Source organism: Marmota flaviventris, chromosome 18 (assembly GCF_047511675.1).
Source record: "Marmota flaviventris isolate mMarFla1 chromosome 18, mMarFla1.hap1, whole genome shotgun sequence".
Lineage (NCBI taxonomy): Eukaryota > Metazoa > Chordata > Mammalia > Rodentia > Sciuridae > Marmota > Marmota flaviventris.
In genome coordinates this window covers 30,877,925-30,898,990 of record NC_092515.1, presented here as the reverse complement: position 1 = coordinate 30,898,990, position 21,066 = coordinate 30,877,925, and the positions used below count along the sequence as shown (strand labels likewise).

The 21,066-nt window shown below is 50.3% G+C and overlaps 1 long non-coding RNA gene across 1 annotated transcript in view; it reads left to right on the top strand.

Annotated features, from left to right (window-relative positions):
• The window catches only part of LOC114095793 (uncharacterized), a 29,958-nt gene extending 9,289 nt beyond the window's left edge, over nucleotides 1-20,669 (top strand). Inside the window, exons 4-11 of the long non-coding RNA XR_011705213.1 lie at nucleotides 9,035-9,354; nucleotides 9,589-9,735; nucleotides 10,007-10,084; nucleotides 11,581-11,677; nucleotides 13,488-13,825; nucleotides 13,920-14,063; nucleotides 14,899-15,022; nucleotides 20,062-20,669. This is a non-coding gene — a long non-coding RNA (uncharacterized lncRNA). The remainder of the gene's footprint in view (nucleotides 1-9,034; nucleotides 9,355-9,588; nucleotides 9,736-10,006; nucleotides 10,085-11,580; nucleotides 11,678-13,487; nucleotides 13,826-13,919; nucleotides 14,064-14,898; nucleotides 15,023-20,061) is intronic.
• The last annotated feature ends 397 nt before the right edge of the window (nucleotides 20,670-21,066 follow it).

Below are 21,066 nucleotides of genomic sequence, written 5' to 3'. Positions count from 1 at the left end.
ACGTCCTTCTTATAAGGACACCAGTCATTGGATTGGGGCCTCATCCTACTCCTGTGATGTCAACACAACACACCTTTTTTTTTTTTTGAGGATTCAATTCAACCCATAACTGTCAGTGATAAGGAAATAAATTAGTTCGTCTTTTAACTTGAGAATTATGGAGGCCTAATAAGTACATATTATGGAATTTAAAAGCAGGGAGGAAATACTCAGGATGGATGTTTTTCCACAATTTTAGAAGAAACCTTCCCCTGTGGCTCCAGGGAGCCTCTTAGATGTGGACCATGTCTCCTTGTCACCTCTGGGCGTCGTCCACCTGCCTGGAGTTCTTTGGTTTGTTGAGTTCATGTTTAACTCAGTGTCCTGTTTTTCCTACAAAATAAGTGGCCTGGGACACAGTGGAAACCATAATCAGTGGCCACAAACCAGGGCGCAGAGGGGCCGGAGGTTGGGAAATGTCCCTGGAGAGGGTCCCATTTCCAACTCTGGTCTCAGGTGCTGGGTTTCTCTGGGCGCTGGTCACTGAGCCCTTGCTTGCATAGAAATATAAATAAACTTTCTAGGGCCGTTCAGAGCAGTTGGATGAATCTCTAGCATTTACAAGGGGAAGACCTTATTCTTAGAGTCATCTAAATAATTTAGTAGAACGAGATTGGAATGGCCACTTCTGTTAAAGTTTTGAAGACAGTTTGTATATTTCTTTAATAGTCCAGATTTTCATGCTATTGCCTTTAAAAAATTATTTTTGTATTGGGGATTGAACCCAAGGGTGCTTAACCCAGCCCATTTTGTATTTTATTTAGAGACAGGCTCTCACTGCATTGCTTTGGGCCTCACTAAATTGCCGAGGCTGGCTTTGGACTTGCTGTCCTCCTGCCTCAGCCTCCCTAGCCACTGGGATTACAGGTATGCACCACACAACTGGAATCAGTTTTAATTTTTAGAAAAACTCCATACAGTTTTTTAAAAATATATATTTTTAGTTGTAGATGGACACAATACCTTTATTTATTTTTATGTAGTGCTGAGGATTGAACCCAGTGCCTCGTGTGTGCTAGGCAAGCGCTCTACCATGGAGCTGCAGCCCCGGCCCTCCGTACAGCTTTCCATGATGACTGTACCAGTTCACATTCCCACCAACAGTGCACAGGGTTCCTTTCCAACACGGCCTCACCTGCTCTTTCATCTTTTTTATAATAAGCCTTCTGAAGGTTGTCAGGTGGTATCTCGTGGTCATTTTGATTTGCATATCCCTGATTTTAATTTGCACGTCCCTGATGATGTGCGGTGTTGAGCATTTTGTATTCCTCCTTTTTGAGAAACGTTAGGTCCTTGGTTCATTTCTTAATATGGTTATTTATCTTCTTGTTATTGGGTTGTTTGAGGTCCTGAAGTTGTATGTTTGCAAGTATTTTCTCCCACTCCACATGGTCACAGTCATTCTGGAAAAGAGTGGAAAAGTGGCTCCTTTGAAAACTCATTTCCCTTCGCAGATATGTGCATGTTCCAGTGGAATTCTTTAAGTTCATAACTGTTAAGGGAACTGGTTTGGAGGACTGGTGTGGGAAGTCCTTTCTGTCTATATGCGCCACCTCTGAGCTTGTTTTTGACTTGACAAGGTGCCCGTGTCCTAGCCAGTGCTGCTCAAGGGACCATGTGAAGGGTGGTGCTGGGCAGTGCAAGTTCAAGTTCAGATGAGATAGTGCAAGTGGAAAAGAAAAAAAAAAAAAAGCCGTCTCTTTCCAACATAAGAGGAGACGAGAGTCTGCAGACTGAAAATAGAAGTTGCTTTCCTAAGGGAAGTATTTATTTAAGATGCAGCAGAGGAAAGTTAGAAAGCCTTCAAAAGTAGTTGAGGAGGTGGCTTTCTGAATCGAGAAAATGTGTGCATGTCGGGACCATCCTGATTTCTGCATTCAGGAGAATGTGACAAAGCAAGGTGAGCCATGACTTCTAGAGCCTTGGCCCGGAGAATCTGCAGTGGGGCACCTGTAGAAGGCACCGGGATGCTTTGTAGAAGGTCTGGTTTCTGCTCTGTTTAGAATACAGCTTTGCTCCTTCCAGAAGCTTCCGATATCTGGTCCCATTGGGATGGTCCTTGGCTCTGGGGCCAGACTAGCACCAGCTTCTGCCACAGAAAATCTTAGATGCTCCAGCCGCCTCTGTCACTCAGTCCAGCTGGTGGCTGTGAGGTGGGGTGAGCCCAGCCTCAGAGTGAGCACCACCTGGATGTGTTTCCAGAGGGACCTGGGAAAGTGGTATCACCTCCGTCACTTCAGTGTCCTCTTCTTGGATTGGAGCATTGGTGTTTGTCAGAGGACCTGTGACCCTGGTGAACTAAATGGGAGCCGCTGATTTGAGCCACTCTTTATTGCCCCTCTTCCCCCTCCCAGTCCCTGGAGGCCACCTTAGTGGTCCCCAGGCCTGGGGTTCCAGGGGTCCGTTCTTCCTGTCTCTTCTTTGGTGGCATTTGTGGGCACGGGAGCACCCTCCTGGCCTGGGGTGTCCTGCAGGGGGCTTCGCACATTCCCTCGTGCCTGGCCTCTGTGGGTGGCTTCCCCAGCGCAGGGCCCTGTCCCCTGACACTGGGCTCCCCAGGTGTGGACTGTGAACCATGGCATTACAGGAGACCATCTTAGGGACACACGTTTTTGTCATAATCGTTCACTCAACAGCAAACATTTACTAAACACCTCCCCGTGTCTGCCACGGTTGTGGGGCCCCACGTTATCTCTGTGTGTCTGTCTTTTGTAATAGTTTTTATGCTGGAAATTTTCAGCCTACAGAAAAATGATAATATTACAATGAATTCCTATGAGGTTTTCACACACGTTCACCCACTATTGACAGTTTGTCTCATTGCCTTCTCTCTCTCTCTCTCTCTCTCTCTCTGTAATTTATAGATACAATATTCAGATGTGTATATAGAGAATATCTGAGGAGCTGGGGTTGTGGCTCAGTGGTAGAGCACTTGCCTAGTATGTGCGAGGCACTGGGTTCAATTCTCAGCACCACATATAAATAAATGAATAAAATAAAGGTCCATCAACAACTAAAAATATTTTTAAAAAAATATCTGAATTCCTTTTAGCCATTGAGAGTAAGTCGCAGTCAGAGCCGTCCACACCTGGACACCTCTGCACTTACCTCCTAAGAACGAGGATATCCTCCTCCTAACCACAGAGCCGTTAATCAAAATCAGGGTGTTTGGTGTTGATGCAATGCGATTACCTGTGTGTTTGTATTTCACCCACTGTCTCAGGAGCATCTTTAAAGCAATTCCAGGGTCCAATTCAGGCCCCCATAAATACCTTTGTTATGGTGTCTCTGGATTCCTTTGCTTTTAGAGCGGGTCAAGGCGGGGGGCGGGGGGGGGGGGCAATTATAAGCTTATTGTTTTGCAGAAAATCCCTCGAGTTGGGTTCCATATTTAGTTTTCCAACACCTTTCCATTTATGGTCATACAAGGTTCCCTTTTAAAACGAACATTTAAATCCTAGGGCTGGGGCTGTAGCTCAGTGGTAGAGCACTCGCCTCACACGTGCGAGGCACTGGGTTCAATCCTCAGCACCACATAAAATAAATGAACAAATAAGGACATTGTGTCCATCTGCAACTAAAAATAAATAAATCCTAAAAGTAGGTCAACTTAAAAAAATAGTAGGTAATAGTATGAGAATTAGAAGGATCTGGCAAAAAAAAAAAAAAAAAAACAAAGTCCAGGTTGTGTCTGAGGGAGTGGCGTTTGAGAATCCAGTTGGATCTGGCCCTACAGGGTCCCCATTTCTTAGTCCCAGGTGGAAGAGGTCAGGGCTGCCAGGGCCTCACTTAGGCCTCTGGTCTCTAAGCTGGTGTCACATGCCCCACAGTGTGACTCCTTCCCCAGATGGGGGCGCCCCTGCTGCTCTGCCTGCCTCAGTCCTCCAAGCAGCTAAAGCATCTGCATCACCATCTGCCCTTCATAAGATCCTGCTCTGCGAGTCTCACTGGGGTTTTGTTGTTGTTGTTGGTACCGGGGATTGAACTCAGGGACACTCAACCGCTGAGCCACATCCCCAGCCCGGTTTGGGTATTATTTAGAGACAGGGCCTCACTGAGTAGCTTAGGGCCTCACTTTTCGCTGAGGCTGGCTTTGAACTCATGAACCTCCTGTTTCAGCCTCCCGAGCCACCCTCATTGGCTTGTTGAATGGTTTGTTCTTTCTTTGGTGAAGTTCATGTCTCAGGTCTCCAGTTAGTCCCCAGGTTCCAGGGGGATGGGAACCTGCTCTCATTCTTCAGAGCCTCCACGGCCCACGGGTCCCGGCCTTGACCATGGAATCATCCAGGAAACCCAGCCGGTCCTCTGCTCCCTGCCTGTCAGGCCTACATCACGGGGGGCCTGGGCTCCCTGCACCCCAGGCCTCCTCCCGACTTCTGTCGGCATCATTTTTCTCTAACGCGGATTCAGAGTTCCAGAAACACTGAAACCCAATCCACTCACCCTGTGCCCCACCCCCACCCCCCAGACACACTTAAAACCTCTCATTGCCTACAGGAGTGGCTTTCAAATTAGGGACCTAGACCGCTTTCAGGGGCAGGGGGTGTCTTCAAATGTGCATCAAGCTGACTGTGGATTCTATAGAGATCTTTTAATGTTCTGTTTCATTTTAATGATAAACTTGAGACATTTTTAATAAAAATGTCACGTGGGTCATCTGGATCTCTCCCTGGTGACTGGTGCCACTTTAATGTCTCCATTGCTCCTTGGCTAGCTCTGGTTCCCAGGGACATCTAAAGTGGTGGAGTGGTGGCTCTTCACCGTGGTGTTCTCATGTTCTGTCTTGGGCATGTCTGTGCCTGTGTGCGTGCCTGAACGCAGCTTTGAGGACAATGGCTCATGGCAGCTTTGAGAGGCTCTGGCCCATGGACTATGGCTGCACCCCTGAGCCCAGCTCCCAGTACCCCCACGCTGAGGCTCAGTTACTTGCACTTCCCCAGCCTCAAGTCTCACCCCACCTCTCTCTGTGAATCGTGGGCGCAGCCCTCTCTGCCCTCCACACCAGGAGTGGGCTCCTCTTCTCCTCCCCAGACTCTGCTTATCCTCTTGAGGGCTTCTCAGACTTGCCCAGAGGTGGACGATACTTCCTCCCGAGTTTCTGGAATGCCCTTGGCGATGGCATTTATCTCAGGGATGCCCTCAAAAGTCCACTCGTCTGTCCACCAGCAGACCATGAGCCCCAGAGGACAGGGCGGTGCTCTCAGCCTTTGGCATTGCCAACACCCATCAGGTCCCGGGTGTACGATGGTCACATGACAGGTCTCGGCCCAGAGCTGGGGGTGGCAACGGACACCCTCTGGGCTCTGTTCCTTGGTCCCTGCACCCTAGGGAGTGGGGAGAGTTGGAGCTAGGAGTGATTGTCTGGCTCAGAAAACACTGCTCCCTGCTCACGACTCCCAGGTCCAAGGTTAATCTTCTTTCCTTATGGGCAACTGTGTCACAAAACAAAGCGAACAAACAAAAACACAACAAAACAGAGTCCACACTATCCAAACTCTACGGAAGCATGGCTCAGCATGGTGTTTTGTGGTTCTCTTAAATCTTGCCTCACCTGGACACAATGGGTTGTGCCGTCGCTTCTGGACTATCCCAGACACACTGGGGTTCCTCGGAAATTATTTTCCCAGTGTAGGCTACTCTTGTGCCACGTGGGATCTTAACCTTCTTCAAGATGACTGCGGTTACACTTGTCCCTCAGGTTTCCACAGCCAGTCCTCTGGATGGCCCTACTGCCACGCTCCCCGGTAGCCAAGGGGGAGCACCCCCAGGGCCCCTTGGGGTGGACTTCCTGTGTGATGCTTGGGGTCCCCGGAGCTGCTGGGCAAATGAATTGGTTTGAACTTGAACCCTTCCTCTCCCCCGTGCTTGTTTGTGTATGATAAACTTTCCGAAGATGTTTGAAAAGTAAATGTTTGAATTGCGCAACTTTATTTGATCAACCCTTTGTACTCATCAGCACCTGCGGACTGGAGAGGGCCCCTGGCTGTCTTGACTGTGCAGGGGAGATTGGAGGGTGCTCCACCAAGAGGACACCTGAGCGGCTCTGTGCATCTTGGCTGTCCCCTAGTCCTCCTCTGGCAGATGCTGTCTTTTTAAGTGAAAATTTATTTAAGGCAAGATGGTTGGTTTTTTTTCCTTCTAGTAGAATCTTGCATGTTCTCTCCTGAGAATCACAATGAATGGCACCGTAACCCTCAGGGATCTGTTACCTTCAGCTCTAATACTTGGGAAGTGTAATAGTAACACGGTTTTATAAACAATAACTTTTTTTTCAGTACCAGAAAGGTAATATACACTCAAGGCAGAAAACTTGGAAGATTCAAAAATATCACAAATGTAAAAGGCCCCACCCGGCCCCCTGCAATAGCTGCTCCAGGTCCCCTTCCCTGCACACACGTGTGGCTTTGTTTTATAAATGTACCTGTTTCTTTCACTCCTCCGTAGAGCACAAACCTCTCACCAGGTCAATGTTTATTCTTTTACCCTGTGTAGATGCCACGTGCAACGGGATCCCTTACTAAACATTCAGTGTTGTCCCAGCATTTTATTCTATTTGTCCTGTGAAATCATGTTTATGTATCTTTGCTGGCATCTCTTTTATTATTTCCTGAGGATAAATGCTGAGAACTGGAACTCTTGAATCAAAGGGAATGTGTGTCTCGGAAAAAAAAAAAGTAGATGAACTTCATTGAGGTTACTGATACGGAAAATGGAACCCTCCGGTCCTCCAGTCCCCCTCCCTGCCGCTGGTGTCGTGTGGGAAGCAGGAGTTGAGAACAGAGACGCTGAGCCGCGCTGCCGGGGTCCTGCTCCCTGCTCTACCACCTACCAGTTATGTGACCCTGGCAGGTCACTTTAATGTCCCTGACCTCAGTTTCCTCTGCAAAACGAGGACAATAAAAGTTCTTACCTCATAAAGTCATAATAAAAAATGAAATTAATCTCTACGCAAAGATCTCAGAACAGGCTCTGGCACATAGCAAGTGCCATCAGTATTTACTATTATTTTGTATCTTCTTATTCACTCACGCCTAGAGGAGGCCCTGGGTATGTTTCTGCCCAAAGAACCGAGAATGCCGGATGAGCAAAGACTGCTTAAGTCCATGGCTCCTTACTGTATCACGTGAAAAAGTGAGAAGCCAAACAGATGGCCAGCTCTGGAAGACCTACTTAAATTGTGGAGTTTTCCTAACGCGGAATATTATACAGCCCTCAAAACAGACATTAGAATTAAGTTAATGGAGAAGTTTTAATGATAGGATTCATGCTAGAATGTGTTGAAAAGTAGGTTACAAAGTACACACGTTGTATGGTTTCAACAGTGTGAACTATGTTTATGCTTTGAAAAATGCTGAAAGTGTTGAGAAATGTTCATAGTAATTATGGCAATATGGGTGAGTTTTATTCTGTACTCTTTTTTCGTCTAAATTTAAAGGACTCTAATTACACGTATACCTCAGAAACAACATTAATTTTAAAAATCTGAGCTGCAAAATGACTTTCACCTCACCAGCATGAGGCCGTGCTCTAGGCGAGTAGGAACTGGCGTGGAGAGTGGAGTGGACACCTCTGGGCCAGGGCGGAGGAGAGGAGGGAGGGGGGAGGCAGTTTGGCAAGTCGGTGGTTTTAAGCCTTCAAAGACAAGTCTTTCAAGTCTTTGCCCCATCGGATGCAAACGATGGCAGGTGTGTCTGGCAACGGGGGAGAATCTTGGTTCCCTCTGCGGACAGAGGCTCCACTCACAGGTCCCCGGCCACCGTTGGTGCATTCATTTCCTCACGCCCAGATGAGTGCCCTGTGTGCAGGGGACAGGGGAGAGAGCAGGGTGTGTCCATGCTCCCCAGAGGCTCAGCGTCCAGCGTGATGGCTGACCACTGCCCTGGGCCTCTCCAGTGGGCGCTCACTGGCAGAGGAGGTTGGGGAGGAAGCCCAGGCACCACTTGGACATGGCAGTCAGCTGTAGACGAGGGACGGACAGGGCTTCCCCTGGGAGCGGGTGACACGGCCACGCTGGGTAAGCCAGGGAGTGCTGGGCAGTGGTCCTGGGCGCTGCCTCCAGGCTCTGAGTGGGGTGCTGGAGCCACCAGGTCCTGGACAGAGTCTGGGGACCTCCTGGGTGACCAGATAGCGGTCACCTAGTGATGAGGAGGGGATGCGTGGCCAGGGGAGGGGGCTCCCGGTGAGCAGAGAGGAGAGAGGGAGGCCTCAGCCGCAGAGAGGAGCTCGTGGCTCAGGCTCAGCCCCCCATGCAGCCAGGCCCGAGCTCAGCTGCAGCCTTTTCATCCTGGGTGGGGTGTGGGGACAGGGCTAATGACCTGAAACACCTGGGCTTCAGTCAGTTGGAAGGTGGGTGCACAGTTCACAGGAGGAGGACAGGAAGCAAACCTGTGACCCGTGCACACCTGTCCTTTGTCACACCAGGAGGTAGGTCAGCGTGCACATTGTATTTCTAAAGAAAGCCATGGCTGGCCGGATGCTGTCGTGCGTGCCTGTAATCTGTAATCCCAGAGGCCCAGGAGGCTGAGGCAGGAGGGTTGAGGCCAGCCTCAGCAACTTTGCGAGGCCCTAAGCAATTGATGAGCCCCTAAGTGAGAGCTGCCCGGCTGAGTCCACTCAAGCTCCAGAACTGTGGCAGGTAACAGAGCCATTTTTTTCAAACCACGAAATTTGGGGTTGTTTGTTATGTTGCAGTTTAAACAAACCTCATTACCAACCCCCTACAAGCATAACCTTCCTCATTATCAACACCCGCCCCCCCCAGCATGGGGGACTTTGCTCATCTATTTGTTCTGATAGATGAACCCATTGTGGACATATCTTTGTCACCCAGAGCCCATGTCACGCTGGAGGTCACTCTTTGGCTTGTGAGTTCTACGGGTTTGGACAAATGTGGGACATAGATCCACCATTACAGAACCATCCTCTGTGCTCTGCCTACTCATCCCCCCGCCCCCAACCACTGACCCTCGACTGTCTGTGACTCTGCCTTCTCCAGGACGTCACCTTGTCGTGGGAACCACACGTCACCCGTACAGCCTTTCAGATGGGCTTCTCTCACGTAGCAAGACGAGCGTCAAGTTCCTCCGCGTCTTTCCACAGCTTGATGATCTGTTTCTTCTTCGTGCTGGATCTTATTCCGTTTTGCAGATGCACCATAATCTCTCCATTTACTATTGAAGGACGAATCTCGGTCGCTTCCAGGTTTGGGCAGCTATGAATAAAGAAGCCACAGACATCTGTGGACAGGTTTTTGTGGGGACATGAGTTCTCCACTCATTTGGATGGATACCAAGGAGTGCGGCTGCTGGGTCGTAGGTCAGATTACGTTCCACTTTATAAGAAGCTCCTCCCAAAAGGCTTACCCTCTTTCTTTCCTGCCAGCAGAAACTAGAGCTCCTGCTGCTGTCCCCGTCCCCACCCCCAGCGTTTGTGTTGCTGCTGTTCTGGATTTGGGCCTTTCTCTTTTTCTTTCTTTTTTATACTGGAGATTGAACTCAGGGGCACTCAACCACTGAGCCACATCCCAGCCCTATTTTGTATCTTATTTAGACACAGGGTCTCACTGAGTGGCTTAGCGCCTCACTGTTGCTGAGGCTGGCTTTGAACTGGAGGTCCTCCTGCCTCAGCCTCCAGAGCCACTGGGATTACAGGCGTGCACCACCACTGCACCCGGCTGGATTTGGGGCCTTCTAATAGGTGCGCTGTGGTGTTTTGCTGTTTTCATTTGCATTTTCCTAATGATGTATACATCATTTTCAGATTACCTATATATCTTCCTTGGTGGGGGCGTCTGCTTAAATTTTTGGTCATTTTAAAATGAGGTAGTTTACTTCATAGTTGGGAGTTTCTTTGTTGTTCATTTTTGTTTTGGGGGATTTTTTTGTTTTGTTTTGTTGGTTGGTTCTGGGGATTGAACCCAGGGAAGTTTACTACTGAGCATTCTCAGACCTTTTGTTTTTTTTGACAGGGTCTCACTGAGTTGCTGAGGCTGGCCTTGAACTTGTAATCCTCCTGCTTCAGTCTCCCCATTCACTCCAGATCACAGGTGTGCACTACCACCCCCCCCCCCCCCGTTACTCTTTAGTTTAGGGTTAGTTATTTGTCTCTTTTGGATAACAGTCCTTTATCACATATGTGTTTTGTAAATATTTTCTCCCAATCTGGGGCTTGTCTTCTCAGACTCTTGACAGTGTCTTTCACAGAGCAGGAGTTTTTCATTTTAATGAAGCTGATTAATGATTTCTTTCCTGGATCCTTCCTTTGCTGTTGCTACCCATCAGCAGAGAACGAGAGCTCCTGTTGCTGCCCACCCCCCCCCCCAGCATTGGGTGCTGCTGCATTTAAAAAGTGATCACTGGACCCCAAGGTCACCTGGATTTTCTCTCATGTTATCTTCTAAGAGTTGTATAGTTTTGCATTTCCCAGTTAGAGCTGTGATCCGTTTTGAATTAATTCTTGTGAAGTCAGTAAGCTCTGTGTCTAGACTTTTTTTTTTTTTTCCTGCACATCTGGTTGTTCTGCACTCTTGGTTGAAAGGACTGTCTTCACTGTGTCGTATTGCTTTTGCTTCTTTGTCAAAGGCCATTGATGATGTGGGTCTATTTCTGGGCTCTCTATTCACTTCCACAAATCCAATTTTCTCTTCTTTCACTCATCCCACACCGTCTTCATTACCGCAGCTTTACAGTAAGTCTTAAAGCTGGGGGAGTGTCAGTCCTCTGACTTTGTTCTTCTCTTTCAATATGAAGTTGGTTAGGCTGGGTCTTTTACTATTCCAAATAAACTATAGAACCCCCCCCACCCCCAAAAAAAGATCCAAAAAATAACTTGCTGAAATTTTTATTTGGATTATGTTGAATCTAAAAGTCGGAGCTGGACTTAGTGGCACACACCTGTAATTGCAGCAACTCGGGAGGCTGAGGCGGGAGGATTGCAAGTTCAAGGGTAGCCTCAGCAACTTAGCAGGACCCTGTGTCAAAATGAAAAATAAAAGGGCTGGGGATGTAGCTCAGTGGTAGAGCATCCCTGGGTTCAATTCCCAGTATAACAAAAATAAAAGTTGGGAAGAACTGACATCTTGACAACATTGAGAGTTCCTCTTCATAAACATGGAGCAGCTCTCCATTTATTTAGGTCTTCGTTGGTATCTTTCATTAGAGTTTTTTCTCACAGAGTTTTTGTACATGTTTCTTATATTTGTTTCTAAGTATCTCATTCTTTTGGGTCCTAATGCAAGTGGTATTTTTTTTAGAGGGGGCTACCTGGGGTTGAACTCAGGGGCACTGACCACTGAGCCACATCTTATTTTATATTTTATATAGAGACAGGGTCTCACTGAGTTGCTTTTTGCTGAGGCTGACTTTGAACTCGCCATCCTCCTGTTTCAGCCTCCCAAGCCGCTGGGATTACAGGCGTGCTCCACCATGTCTGGCTTGTTTTTTATTTTATTTATTTACTTACTTATTTTTAGATACTGGGAACTGAACCCAGGGGCACTTTACCAGCTACATCCCTGACTTTTTTTTTTTTTTTTTGAGACAGGATCTCACTAAGTTGCTGAGGGCCTCCCTAAATTGCTGAGGCTGGCTTTGAACTTGTGATTCTCCTATCTCAGCCTCCTGTGCCATTGGGATCACAGGTATGTATCACTGCACCCAGCTAATGGTATTTTTTAAACTTTTTTAAAACCTAGTTGTTGTTGTTGTTTTAATTTTTTTAACTAGCAGACTTTTATTGATTTATTTTGTGGTGCTGGGGACTGAACCCCAGGCCTTGTCCATGCTAGGCTAGCTCTACCACAAATCCACACCCCCAGGCCTGGGATTGTGTTTTTAATTTCAAATTCAACTTGCTGGTACACAGGAAAGCAACATATTTTTGCATATTAACCTTGTATCCTGCATGCTTACTGTAATCGCTTCTCTGTGTGCTGGTTTATATAGTCAACTCCTTTGGATTTTCTACAATCAGAGCAATGGATATATTTTTTTAAATTACACTTTCCTTTGCTCCTAAGATCTCATCTACCTAGTGAGATATTTTGTTGGGGTGCAAGGAGGATCTGAGAGAAAGAACAATCACCTCATGAAAGAGGCACAATAATTGCAAAACATCTTAATTCAAGATACCTTCAAGTGAGCCTAGGGTCATGGCTCAGTGGTAAAGTGCTTGCCTAGCACATATGAGGCACTGGGTTCGATTCTCAGCACCGTATATAAATAAATAAAATAAAGGCCCATCAACAAATAAAAAATAAATATATAAAGAAAAAGATACCTTCAAGAGTCTTGTGGGAAAATCCTCATCTTTTTGTGTGTGGGGGGGGGTTACCGTGGATTGAACTCAGGTTCAAGTGCTCCTTAATCAACTCCTTAATGTGTGACATGCAGCTAGGTTGGGGCTTCACAGCTCCAGGGCACCATAGAGGTAAGACCCAGGCTGTCCAGGGAGCTGTGGCTGTCCGGGCAGCCCCATATTTGTGTGAGGCCAAGTCTTGGGGTTCTGTGGCTGGACACTCCATGGTATCACCTGTTCTGTACCCTGGGGCCTCTTCAAGAGTCCAGGCCTTGGTCTGCAGGCTGCCAGACTGATGTCAGCACCTTTTTATTTCCCTTCTGAATTTAGCGTAAAATAGCAACTTTCAGGCATGAAAAAACCCTGAATCCCAAACACTTGAGGATAATGTGTAGACATCTGTGGTTTCACCACAGAGATTCTCTGCTCGTAGCCCTTCATATCCCTTTGGAGCCCCACCCTTCCCCAGGTCTCGGCCAGGGGACTGACTTCTTAAGCCTAAGGCTCCAGAGGTGTTGGGTGGCTTGGGCCTGGCCATCAGGACGTTCCACCACTGGGCTGCAGTGGTTAGGTGACCCCTGGTCCAACGACAGCCTTCCTTGGAACTTGTGCTGGAACCTCCTGGGGGGTGTAATTGCCAAATTGTTGGAACGCCATCCTAGAGGGGGGTCTGCTGAGAGAAGCCCTGCAGGAGGGGTGCAGGCAAGCCGTGGCTCCTGCGCCTTGAGCCCTGGTCCTGTGGCGCTGGAGAGCAGCCGCACTCTATGACCCAATAAATCCCCATTTATACTTAATCCCGTTTGAGTTGGTGTTTGTCACTTAAAAGTGAAAGAGACTTGGGGCTGGGGACATAGCTCCGTTGGTAGAGTGCTTGCCTCGCATGCATAGGCCCTGGGTTCCATCCCCAGCACCACCAAAAATACAAGGTGAAAGAGAGACTAGACGGGCAAACGAAGAACTGTGCAGTCTCCATGCAGCCAACCTCCTCCCGAAACACTAACTCTCAGCTGCTCAGAGGAGAAGGTTGCACATGCCTTTTCTCTCCTCCCTGGGACCTGAGGATGTCCCTCCTAAGTCCCCAACAAACACCCCTGGGACTGAGCTGAAACCCCTCTCCAGAGGTACAACACCAGTAGAATGTATTAACTTTTAAGAGCAGATCTGCTGCACTGGCTCGCGTGGTCAGAGGCAGAATGGCCCCACAATGGCGGTGGGCAGGCTGGACAGCCAGGGAAACCGGTAGCTGCTCTGTACGAGAAGCTGGAGCCGCAGACGAGAGGTGATGCAGCCCCAGACCCAGGCTAAAGGCCTGAAAGCCCCGGTGTGAATCCACGTCCAAAGATCGCAGAATCTGGAGTCTCATGTCCATGGGTGACAGCAGCAGGAAAAAATGTTTAAGAAGAGCTGAGCGGGAGCCGGGGTGAGCTCCCCCTTTCGCTTTATTCGTCCATCTGGGCCCCCAGCCTATTGGCCGGTGCTGTCCACAATCCAGGTGGGTCTCCTCTCCGTTGGCTTATCCACCTGTCAGTCTTCTCTGGAAACACCCTCACAGACACCCAGAACCATGCACTTTGCCAATTTTCCAGGCATCCCTCAATCCTGCCAAGTTGAGGACTAAAATGAACCGTCCCTGCCGCCCTCAGCCCTGTACCGCTGCAGCTCGGTCCTCTGAATCGCAGAGCAGCACCTACCTGGAACGCAGCTGCATGGGCACCTGTCTTCTAGAGACTGTGAGTCCCCGGGGGTGGGGGCCTTTCTGGCCCTCACCCTGGCCCTGGGCCCCTGCTGGGCACTGACTAGGTGCTCTGTGAACTGACAGGAAAAGAAGTCAGCCCAATGGGCCACTGAGCCCTAGAGAGCTGGACCGGGCAGGCCTGGCATGCGGAGGGAGCACTGCAGCTGACCAGTGACTGCCCGGGAGGTCCTGGCTTCCCTGAGCGCCAACTGCATCATCCATGGCAGGTCATGAGCCTAGCCCTGTGTGTCATCGTGAAAGTGCTCTCAAGGCCAGCACATGGGGTCTCACAGGGCCCCTGTCCCCTGGGTCCCGGCCTTAGGGTGCATATTTCCACTCACAGTCTCACCTAATCTCTCATCTGCTGAATCAGGGAGCCTGCATTATTAGCTCCATTTTACAGATGAGAAAAGTGAGGGACACTGAGGTTATGTCGCTTGCCCAGTGCCACACAGCTAGTCATTGGAGATGGCTACAACTGAGCCCAGATCTGCTGACCCCAAGCTCTACGTCTTAGCTTAGAGGCATTGGTCTCTCCAAGGGTGCAGATGCGACTGAGAACCTGCCAGGGGTCTGTATCTCCCTGAGACGGAGTCCCTCCTTTCATACCTCATGGCTGGGGTCTGGTCCTGGGCAGAGGGCAAGGCAAGGCCATTTCCAGTTTTGAGGCTTCTCTTATGTTCATGAAGAAAAAGAAGCACCAGATCAAGTTTCTATCACCGTGATATATCTCGTATAAATAGCTTTAACAGATAAACACTTTGAACACACACACAACTGTGCAAATTTACTGTGCCAGGGCAATTAGCATATTCATCTTTAAAAATCAGTTTATAGGTCACTGAAGACAGCCTGGGCTGACGGCGGAACACAAGGTTCAAGGTGGAGAATTGCCAGCCCCTGCCTCAGCCCTGCTCTGTGACGGCGTTTACAGGGAGGGTCAGAGGAGGACATGTGAGGCTCTTGTCCTTGTGAAGGGAGAGGGCACTGCCCCAGTCAGGGCCGAAGCTAGAACCTGGGAGGGGCTGGTGCAGTCCTGACCCTGTCCCCTGAGCTGGAGGGCCTGCCTGTCAAAGGCTTCCCGAGAATCTCCAGCCACCAGAAGGGGGCAGACTGTGACTTCTGAAGCCCAGACACAATGGTCGGTGAGGAGGCAGGCCGGAGCTGCAGGAGGGCCAGGCTGCACCAGCGCCAAGAGCACCTCGGGAGGAGTGGACCCCACAGGCTGGGCCTGGCTCTCCGAAAGTCGCAGGTGTGGCCTGGATCAGGGAATCCCACCGACCTCTCGTCTCAAATCCAGCCACCCCGCAGGGCGGCCAGGCACGGCCAGGGGCTGCGCGCAGACTGGCTGGGGCTGTGGAAAGCCCAAGAACAGGCCCACGTCCTTACCTGGATTGTGCCTTTAATTGGATGGCAGGAAAAGCTGGTCCCCTAAGCCACCCCTTGACTTGCCCACTGCTCAGGGAGGCCTTAAGACCTCAGAAAGCCCCCAGAGCCACCAAATGGCCCTGCGAGGAAGACGCGGATGCAGACCTCTGAGAGGCCGTGTACATCCTGGCTCCAGGCGGGAGGTGCTGGGAGGTGGAGAGGCTGGGAGGTGGAGGTCCCCGGCTCAGGCCTCCCCTCTCACCCCCTGATGCTGTGACTGTGGCAGCTCACAGCCAAGGCCATCCGTGCTGGTGTCAGCCGACCCCCAGGGCCAGGGTGTGTTGGGCGCTTCCTCTGCCTTGCAGTGGATCCTCAGGACCTGGTCCCTGCAGAAGTCTTTGCTCAGACAAAGAGAATTTTTAAATGACACAAGCTGGACAGGCAGCCGGGAGGGGGTGTCTGCCTAGATTAAGGCGAGCTCCAGCTTGGGCCTTCCAGGGCCCCTTGACTCCACAGTGGAGACTGATTTCCACAACAGACTTAGGGAAAGCCCCAAGGCCACACTCCTGGGCGGGAACAGGCCTCAGCTGCTCCCCAGGGCTCCGGGAGGTCCTGGGCAGCCATCGTTGGACATTCCCGCTGCACACGCTGCCCTGCTATTGTGCCAGCACCAGAGTCTCTGACCAGCATTAGCTCTGCACGCCTGGCCCTCTCTGGCTGCCTCCCACAATTCCCCCCATGTCTTCCTCCTGCTCGCTGTCTTTACATGGCTCCCATGGCCACGTGACAAAATCCAGGACTTATCCGAGGCCCTGGGAGGCCTGTCCACCTCTCCAGCCATATGGCCTCCTGCTTCCCGCTCCCTCCCCCACTCCGCCAGACACCTGGACTTCTCCTCTCCCCGCGGCCCCGGGCTCCTCTCCGGCCATCAGGCCTGGCTCTGCTCATTCTGCAAGGCTTCCATGCTGTACCACCAACCCCTCTCTGTCCTCCCTGCTTCAGCCTCAAAGTGACTTCTTCCTGGCCACCAGGACTCTCCGTCCTGGCCCCTGTATGTGTTCACATATTCCATCCCTTATGTCACCACTAGTCGCAAACTACCTTCTTCCTGAGCTCCACAGCTCAGTTCAGGTACGGGCACATAGTAGGTGCTCAACAAGCATATGTTATCTGAATGCAGGAAGGAAGAATGAGGGGTTTATCTCAGTCCTGAGGTCTTACTAGCTCCAAGGTCACACGGGGCAGCCAAGATGGACCTGAGCCCCACCTGCCCATGACTCTCCCTCCTCCCTCTCTGCAATGCGCTGTTCCCTGCAGGGACTGGGCTGAGCTGGCTTCCTGCAAACTCCCAGGCAGGGAGCCGGTGCTGTCGTATCTGGAGTCTGCCTCAGAGCCTGGGCTTGGCTTCTCAGCACCCCTCCCACCCAGCCCCCAAAGCCCACCTTCCGTGAAGTGAAGGCCCTGGCCCCCCCAGTCCCCTAAAACCACATCTCCAGCCTCTTGCTGGAAACCTCTTCAGACACTTCTTTGAACCCACGTGAGCTCAGGCCGGGCACATCAGGGAAATGAACATGGCCTCTGCCTCCCCAGGCCCAGGTGCACCCGGCTCTCTCATCCTCACTGCGAATAAATTTGAGTGCTTCATGAGAAAGGATTAAAGGACTCCGTACCAGCAAGAATGACATGTCACTGGCAGATGTGGATGGCAGAGCCCCAGGAGGTCGCCTTGTGCTGTGTGCTCAGAGGGTCCTCTGGTGGCAGCACAGAGGGGAGTGTCCCCAGCAGGAGGCCACAGGAGCAGTCACAGGAAGCACCCTGGAGATAGGAGGCCCAGTTCTGGTTCCCACCAGCTCCTCTGTGACCCTGGACAAACCACAGGCTCCAGGTGGCACGTCCTATGGCCACAGGGGCCAGGTGAGTCCCACGCATCTGTAGGAAGAGCAGGAACTCCACAGGAAGGCCGGCTCCTCTAGCCATGGCGCTGGAGGAAAAAATGAGCCTTCAGACACGATTGTTTCCAGGGTAATTTTTTAAAAACCAGGGTGAAATATAAAACTTCCCATTTTATTTTATTTTTTGTTGCTGGGCACGAACTCACGGCCTCACTCATGGTAGACAAGCATTCTACCATGAGTCCCAACCCCAGCCCAAATTACCCATTTTATTTTTTTTTAATTTTATTTTTATTTTTAAAGAGAGAGAGAGGAGAAGAGAGAGAAAGAGAATTTTTTGATATTTATTTTTCAGTTTCCGGCAGACACAACATCTTTATTTTTATTTTTATGTGGTGCTGAGGATCAAACCCAGCGCTCCGCACATGCCAGGCGAGCACGTTACCACTTGAGCCACATCCCCAGCCCCAAATTTCCCATTTTAAATGTTGGCTCAATTAAAACAAACGCAAGCCAGCCCACCAGGCCGGCAAGGTGAACACGATGGCTCCGTAGGCTGTCCTTGACAGGAGAGCCTCTGAATCGAGCTCTTGTAAGATCCATCTGTAAAATGAAGATGCTGTTTCCTGACCAGGGAGCCACCCAACGCTCTCCTAAGGAACAGCTCTACCCGGAGACCCCATGACCCCTGGTCACAGCTGACAGGACCAGGGATGGACACCTGGCCCACAGGCTCCCAATCCCAGGCCAGTAAAGACTTGCACTGTGACTGGGGCTGAGCAGATGTCTTGGGCCACTCTAAGACACTATGAACTCCGGGTCCTGAGCTGGGGATGTGGCTCAGTGGCGGAGCGTTCAGCTGGCACATGCCAGGCCCTGGGTTCCATCCTCAGCACCACACACTGAAAACCAGACCTCCAGGTTCTCCTAAGCCTGGGTCAGGTCTGAGCTAGCCAAGCTGCTGCGGTCCTAGCACACAGGAGACTGAGGTAGAAAGATACCTCGAACCTGGACGTTGGAGGCCAGCTGGGCAACATAACAAGACCCATCTCAAAAAATTAATATTAAATAAAAGCTAGGTGCAATGGCACACACCTGAGATCTCAATTACTCGGGAGGCTGAGACAGGAGGATGCAAGTTTGAGGCCAGCCTGGGTGACTTAGGGAGACCCTGTCTCAATAAAAGATAAAAAGGGCTAGGGATGTAGCTCGGTGGTAGTGTGCCCCTGGATTCAATCCCCAGTACCAAAATAAATATATGAGCTCAGATGGTACCTCCTGACTAAGGCCTTCTCTGATCACCCTGTTTAAAGTGCCCTGGGGGCTGGGATGTTGCTCAGTGGTAGAGTGTGTGCTTAACACGCACAAGGCCTTGGGTTCAATTCCCAGCACCAAACATTTTAAAATAAAACAAAGCTCTCAGAACAGATTTCTTTTCTATTTTGTTTTCTGATATCTGTAACTCCCAGAAAGGTGTCCAACACCTCATAGACCCTCACCAAATATTTGTTGAAAGAACCAATGAAGGAGGGCATAGTGGCACATGCCTGTAATTACAGTTGCTCAGGAGGCTAAGGCAGGAGGATCATAAGTTCAAGGCCAGCCTCAGCAACTTAATGTGATCCTGTCTCAAAATAAAAAATAAAAGGCCTGAGGATGCAGCTTGGTGGTAGAGTTCCCTTGGGTTTAGTGCAGGAAGGAAGGAAGGACAAGCCAGTGAATTCCCACTGGGGTCCCTCTCCCTTGTCACTCCACGGCCCCTCCCCAAGGCTTGTGTTGGGATCAGTAGATTAGGGCTCATACTTACCAGCTGTTATGTGGAGGGAATGGGGTGCCACAGGGTGGTGACAAAGGCAGACCTCAGCCCAGAACAGTCCATCTGTAAAATGAGGATGCTATTTCCTGACTGGGGAGCCACCCAAAGTTCTCCTAATGGATCAGCTCTACCCGGAGACCATGTGACCCCTGGTCACAACTGTGACATGTTGGATGCTCCTGTTCAGGACTTTGCTCTCTTTCAGCGCGGCTTCTCTCCTGCAGGTGGTCCAGTAGGGACCTTTCATGGCCTCCTCAGGCAGATAGGAGCCCCGTTAGTCATTTGGGAAGCCTTCCGGGCAGCCCTGGCCCCACAGGCTCACCAGGGACTCAGCCTCTCCCATCCCCATCTGGGTCAGTTCCAGTTCTGCTCAAAGAGAGTCAGGGACAGTGGCGGTGAGTGTCGTGCGGAGTCTGTGGCTGATAGAGAGATCATTGAACAGCTGGTTCATATTGTGTGTCATCCAAAAAGAAAATCAATTTTTGACATGAGATAAGCTGTGACAGGCGTTTTAAGAAGGTATTTTGCAAGCCACGCACTGTGATGGGAACTGGGCTGGCTGGCGGGTTGAGGCCTCGCCATGTCAGCGAGGTTCGCCGTGGACCCTCTTAGCCACTCCACTGTCTCCATCTTGGCATCCCAGCCCTCTGGATGCCCAGACTGGAGGGTGCCTGCAGGACATGCTGCTGGCCACTGGGGAAGGCTGGCCGGAAAGGGTGACCGCCACGCCCATTCTGAGCTCAGGTCTGGCTGGAACCCTCCTGGGGACCTTGGGCCCGTCTCTGTTTCTCCTGGACTCAGCCTTCCTTCCTTTGAAATGGGACTAACCAGACCCTGCCCACAGGGAGGGTTAAGTCAGGTTGGGGGGGGGGGGCAATGGTCAAAATCTTTTAAAATGAATCTATTATTTAAAACAGGGAAAACTGCCCCATGACAAAACTTTAAAGCCCTGCAAAAGGCTCTGAGATAGTCCATTTCCTTGCTGCCCTTGGATGCCTGCTCCACGTTCCTCCGGTAAGCTCCCCAGAGACGGCCACTCTTAGCAGCTTCCTGAGCGCGTCCCTGCAGAGCGCGTCCCTGCAGAGAGGTTCCTCGCACGCACAGGCAGATGTGGACACGCTGCTCTGGACCTGGCTTTTTTCACGTGAGCCCCTTGGAGCTTTTCCTCATCAGGTCACAGAGAGTGGCCGGCTGTACCCAACGCTCCTCCGCATCTATCCTAAGAATCCAAGCGTCATCCTGCAGCAAGACCTGCCCACCAGGTTTACAGCATCCCAGGTCACAGTAGCCCAACCAAGGAACAGACCTCTGTGTCCACCAAAGAAAAATGCACTATGGATTTACTGTGGAGTTGGGGTTTTTTTTAACATTGTTTTTTTAAATTTTAATTTACGGGGCTGGGGATGTGGCTCAAGCGGTAGCGCGCTCGCCTGGCATGCGTGCGGCCCGGGTTCGATCCTCAGCACCACATACAAACAAGGATGTTGTGTTCGCTGAAAACTAAAAAATAAAATATTAAAAAATTCTCTCTCTCTCTCTCTTTAATAATAAATAAATAAATAAATAAATAAATAAATAAATTTTAATTTACTATGGAGTTTTATTCAGCCATAATGAAGAATGAGAGGGTGTCATTTGTTAAATGAAAGAAGCCAAAATCAGAAAGTCAAGGGTCGCATGTTTTCTCTTATATGTGGAAACTAGAGAGAAAAAAGGATAAGAAAGGTGTGTGGGTGGGCGTGGGGGGTGGGTGGGGGCGCTGTCTCCTGAAAAATCAAATGGCGATCAATAGAGAAAAGGGACCCGGGAGGGAAGAGGGGAAGGTGAGGGGAAGTCTGAGGGATGATACTGGCCAAGTTACATTGTATATTATGGGCATGTGCACATAGCAATGGATTCCGCTACTGTGTATAATTAAAATG